Below are 6,266 nucleotides of genomic sequence, written 5' to 3' on the forward strand. Positions count from 1 at the left end.
AGTTTAAACAAAAATAATGTTACATTTTTGAGAAAGTGGAAGTTGAAATACACTGAATAAGAATGCCTGTGCAAAATTGGTTAGAGATTTGAAAAAGGATGCAGGAACTAGAACTAAAAAGCAAAGACAATTGGGATTTCCCCAAGCACAAAAATGGTTAGAAGAAGCAAATAAACGAGCTATAAAAGAAAAACAGTGTCAGGAAAAAGAGAAAATAAATCAGAAGGGATCACTGGTGCCAAGTGGAAAAGTAGCTTTATTTTTAGATAAGGAGGATAAGCACACAGTTTGTGCAGTACAAAGGCAGGCAACTGCCCCACCGTATGGTGAAATTGCTGCTGCCATACCGGGGGGAACCTCCTCGATATCAGTCTGAAGATGTGGGATCTGTACAGCAAGGTGGGTTATTAGCTGCCCAAGGAAATGTTGTGACCCCTCCAATTTACTCACAAATTCCCGTAGTACCTAAGGTTGCTTTGCAACAGGTAGACCAACCTATGCAGTTAAGGTCAGGACCAGCAGGGCAAGGACGTTGGGCTATTAAACTTTCTGACCATTCAGAAGCTCTTCCCTTAATACAAGTTGCAAACCCACAAGCTGGAGATGTTGGACAAGAACCAACTATTTTAGTTTATCGTCCCTGGGATAGAGAGGATATAAAAAGAGCTACGGATGGTATTCCTCATCCCAAGGTTAATTTTCAAAAGTTTTCTGAGGACATAGTTGGTATGCGTTTAAGTTATCATCTAAATGGTTTAGAAGTAGAACAAGTAGTGCGACAAATCCTAGGTCCAGATTGGCACTTAGTTTGTGGTACTTGGACATGTAAGGCAGATGACGGCACTACATTAAAGCATAATTCTGGGGTGTTAGACACATGAGTCACTGATCTGTTAAAGAGAATTTCTGATAAGTGGCGTCCAAGAGCAAATTGGACAGTAATAAATCAGTGCATTCAAAATTATGATGAATCTGTAGATCATTATATTGTAAGATTGACAGAAGTGTTCAATAACCATTGTGGAATGATGATTCCGCAGGATCAGACTAATGATAGTCCGTATGAACAGCAATTAAAGAATGCTTTTCTTAAAGGTTGTAAGGCTCCGATAAGTAGTTTTATTACTAAGCACATTGTAGATCATAGAATATGTAGACTGCAACCTTTGTTTGAATATGCACGGCATGCTGAGCGACATTTTAATCTAAAAAAGAAAAAGAAAGTACAAGTGTTAGCAGTAGGGGATGATGGTGGTATATTCTTAGTACAGGACCAAAGGGGGCAACGGCACCGTGGTGGCGTAAAAAAAGTGGGGGCCCGCAATGGGACACGTTAAATGAACCGGGTGGACATTCAGCCTATAGGGAAAGGTTAAAATGTGGAGAATGTTTTAAATGCGGTAGACGTGGGCACTTCGCTGCCGACTGTGAAGAGTGGCAACATCCCCCACACCTTACGAACAAGGGCTCCACATGACTATATGATAGTAAAGAAAGGCGCCATCTTCATTATGGGGATAATGAAGAGGCAGACACTCTCTACGATGAATGTCAGAACACTCTAATGGAAGGGTGGGATTGTGACTGTGAAGTCATAAACCTGGCAAATTTGGGTATTGCTATGCATCTAGATCAGAAACCCATGATAGAGTTTTTGGTTGAGGGACAGAAAGTGGAGTTTTTATGTGATTCAGGTGCATTGCATACACTTTTGGGTCCAGCAGTTCTGCCTTCGAACTGCGAAACAGATGAGTTTGTCCTTGTAAAAGCGGCAAATGGGAAAATCTATAAGGAACCACTGTCTCATCCTCTACTGTTCACAGATCCGCAAACAAACCAAACTGTTAGGTGTAGGGTAAGTATATCAAAAGTTTGTCCAGTTAATTTGCTAGGAAGAGATTTGATGCATGTGTTTGGAATAGCGGCAATTCCCACACCTAAAGGTATTAAGGCAAAAAGGTGAGTGGATGGCTTAGTAGTACAGGGAGTACAAGACTTGTTTTACTGGTATAGCCTAGACTTGATTTCAGACGGCCCGGGGAGGGTTGATACAGAGTTGATCAATCTAGCTCTAAGTAAATCTAGGAGCGGGTCACCGCAGGTTGCGGCGCACTTACATTGTACAATGTTCTATAAGGCCCCTGGTCTGGATAAAGAATTTGAAAAAGAATTCTTTAAGCACAAGTGTGCAAGGATAATTTTGAATGCTATGTTTTGGGATATGCAAGGTAATACAGTAGTAACCTGTACTTTGACTAAGGAAATGAGTTCTTTATATCGTTCAAGTTATAGCCCACATATCTCAGTTACTAAAGCAGTGGGGACACATTGGGTAGATTTGGCAAAAAAGGTAACGATTTGGAACACAATGTCTGAAAGTCAGTTGAAAGATCAACAGATCCAGGTACAAAGATTAAATTGGGTGACTTGGGCACGACCAAGAATGCACTTCAGGGATGACAAAACAGAAATGGCATGACAAATCCTCCTAACTCAAGAGGAAGATAGTGCATTAAGTGCCTTACCTGTAGATTTATGGTCAAAAGGTAAAGGAGATGTAGGATTAATGAAAACAGCAGGTGAAGTTTGTATAACTGCAAAGTCAGGTTTTAGACCTCGTAAGCACCAATATCCACTAAGTAAGCAAGCGGAGGAAGGAATTAAACCAGTTATTGAACAGCTAAAACAGGTAGGAATTCTTGTTGAATGCCCAGATTCACCCTGCAATACTCCGTTGTTTCCTGTAAAGAAACCGGATGGGTCATGGAGGTTGGTTCAGGATTTACAAACAGTTAATTCAGCTGTGATCCCAAGAACACTGGTGGTCCCTGACCCCTATACATTACTTAATGATTTACTACCTCAGCACAGATATTTTTCTGTCATAGATATAAGTAATTAAACGTATAGCATAAGAGCAAAACAATGAAGAGGTAAAATGTGCAACAAAACAGTCCCATGCGCAATACAAACAAAAGTCCTTGATATCAGAATGTCCAAATGAACGTATTCCAAATGATATTAAAAGCCAGGTTTATTGCAATAGAGGTGAGCGTTTTCGCTAAAAAGCTTCATCAGACCTTAATACATTTAATCAAGCATAGAATAGAGACTTAAATACATAAAAACGCGGGAAACTCTAAAAAAGCTCTTAAAGCTATATCACAATAAGCAATTAAAAATAAAAATAAAAATAAGATAAAAACAATAAGGCAAAAACAATGATCTTGTCCTTTAGGTTGCCTTAATAACTTGTTAAAAACATCTTACATATATATTGCCTCTAAACACTGTACACTCAATAATGAAAATGTACAGATAAAATGCTTTAATCATTTGTTATACTTTAATCTCCTCATTTTCAGAAGAGGTCTCAGGGGAACCTTACCATTTAATCCTGGAGCTCTATCAGATCTAAACTTAATAATCCAGTATGTCTCTCTTGCTTCGGTATATGTTTCTATGTCTCCCCTTCTATGAGTCCTAAGAACCTGTTCCAGAACCCTAAATTTAAAGGAATGACTAGTGCCAGCAATGAGAACATGTTTGGCGAGGGCATTACATGCACTGCCCTTTCTAATATGATATACATGTTCACGAATCCTGTCTCTAAGGCATCGATTCATTTTGCCAACATAGTACGCTGAGCATCCCGTGCAAGATGCCATGTATACAACATCTTTAGACATACAGTCACCTCGGACACGAAACGTGTGGCTGCCTAGCCCTAGGGGATGTGTAAACACAGGGTCCGTCAATATATATGAACAAAAATGACAGCTATTGCATGGTACTGTATGAGAAGGACCCAAGGTGTCATCTGATAAAGTGGTTCTAGGGTAACATAACAGATTTTTAAGATTCTTTTTGTTCCTATATACAAATCTTGGCTTGTCACCTATAATACCTTTGATTTTAGGATCTACCAACAAGATATGCCAGTGCTTCATAAAAATATCTTTGATAGAGCCTACATCCTTGGTATAATACACTGGAAAAGTAACTAATGAATCAGTTGAATTAACTTTTGCTCTTACATTGTCTGCTGTATACTGCTCAAGGGCTCCTTCAGAAAAATACAGCCTAGCTGAGTCTTCCCTATGATCAAGGACATCTGTAGTCCCAGATGTAAGGTCACTCAAACTGTAACCCCTAGCTGTCAATCTACCTCTCAAATCATCTAAGCCTGATCTAAAGGCAGAATCTGATGGGGTGTATCTAGAGACTCTCATGGCCTGTCCACAAACAATGTTCTTGTATACAAAACCCGGATGCATACTGTATCGATGTAATAGCGTGTTCCTGTGGTACGGTTTACGATACAATCCGGTATTGATCATCCCATTAGTTAACTTCTCTACGTAAATATCCAAAAAGGGTATTCTCAAATCTGATCTGTCAACAGAAAACCTCAAAAAGTCTGTGGACAGATTAACCTCTTGGATAAAGATGTCTAATTGTGTGGAGGTACCTGTCCATAAAAGGAACAGGTCATCCACAAAACGCCTATAGAATGGAACATATCTAGTGTACCAGGCATTCTGAAACAAAAATGTTACTTCCCATTCAGCCATAACGAGATTGGCGTAGCTATTGGCGCAGGGTGTGCCCATAGCTACGCCATCCCTCTGAAGAAAAAAATGATCTTGAAAACAAAATACATTAGACTCTAAAACCACTTCAAGAAAACTCAAAAGCAAGTCAATATCTATGTCTGATAAGGTTTCTGATCTCCTAAGGTATGAACCAATCATGTCTATACCCTCTGTGTTTGGAATCACTGTAAAGAGGGATTGAACATCCATCGTTACAAAAATGAGTCCGTTGCAAGATGTACAAGTGGTAGTATACTGATAAAGGTCCAAAAGGAACTGCTTAGTGTCCCTAAGGATAAATTCATTGGCATCTACAAATGGCCTCAGTTTACTCTCAATGTATATAGAGAGGGGCTCTGTAGACCAACCTCTACCCGCTACTATTGGCCTCATTGGTGGATGGGTGAGGTCTTTGTGAATCTTGGGAAGCCCCTGAATTATAGGTACCAATGGATGTAAAACCTGCAAAAATTCAAACAATACCTGATCTATAATATTACTAGCTAATAAGTCCTTAAGCATGTCTCGTATCCTGTTTGTAATGTCAGTAACATTGTCTGCTGAAATGGGTTCATAGAATGTCCTATCTTTTAACAAATCTGTCATGTCTCTGAAATACCTGGATGTGTCAAAGACAACTATCCCACCCCCTTTATCAGCTGGGCGGATAGTAATATCATGATTATTACGTAATTCAGAAAGAGCCCTTCTTTGTTTATAATTAAGATTATACCTATGTCTAGGTCGTGACTCATGATGTCCCTGCATTTTATAGAGATCATCCTCAACTAATTTGCTATATGCTGCCACCAACGGATGGAGTTGTGGGATATAAGTACTAGGCCTCTTAAATGGGTGGCACGGTGCCTCACATGCTCCATTAAATTCAACTTTTAATGATAAATTCCTTATAAACAATTTGAAATCTCTAAGAGTTTCCTCAGGTCTACTAAAAGTAGTGGGAATAAAGGTCAGCCCTTTTGATAGGACTTGAAGTTCTTCCATAGTCAACTCATGGCTAGATAAGTTAAAAACTAAGTTTTCCTGTTCCCCTCCCACATCTTCTTGATGGTCCGGTTCTGTCCCCTGTCGGTAGACAATTTGCGTTTCTGTCGCCCTCTGCTGACAGAACGCGTCCTGCCTTCCCTCGCCATCAATCTGATGGGGAAAGGGTGCTGGCTATCAAAAACCTGCCCAGGGCCCGTAGACAATATGCCAAGTCCCTGCACAGCATTAGTATCAACACCCTCATTACTTAAGACTGCCCTTGTACTGTTAGTTTTCCTCCGAACAACAGGTTCAGAATTAGGATCAAGTTGTATCCTATCAATGATAGGATCTGTGGTGACCTGTATAGAGGAACTTGCCTCTGTACTGTTGCCAACCACGGTATCAGACATAGTCACGTTATCAACAACGACATTATTAATATTAACATCATCATTAACATCCGTATTAGTTCTTACAGCCTGGTGATGAACATCAGAGCCAAGGCTGTGAACAGGATTAACACTAGTTTCACCTTCACATAATGTTGCATTAGTCTGTCCTTCTGATCTGCTAGTATCAACAGTCCGTGCGTTAGAAACATTGATATTACTGTTAGTTGATGTCGCTCGCCCAGTGTACATGTCAGTTCCCCTGGGCCAAGTAAAGATATGTCCTGTTTCA

The sequence above is a fragment of the Protopterus annectens genome, chromosome 8.part0 (assembly GCF_019279795.1).
Source record: "Protopterus annectens isolate FY-2018-M chromosome 8.part0, PAN1.0, whole genome shotgun sequence".
NCBI lineage: Eukaryota > Metazoa > Chordata > Ceratodontiformes > Protopteridae > Protopterus > Protopterus annectens.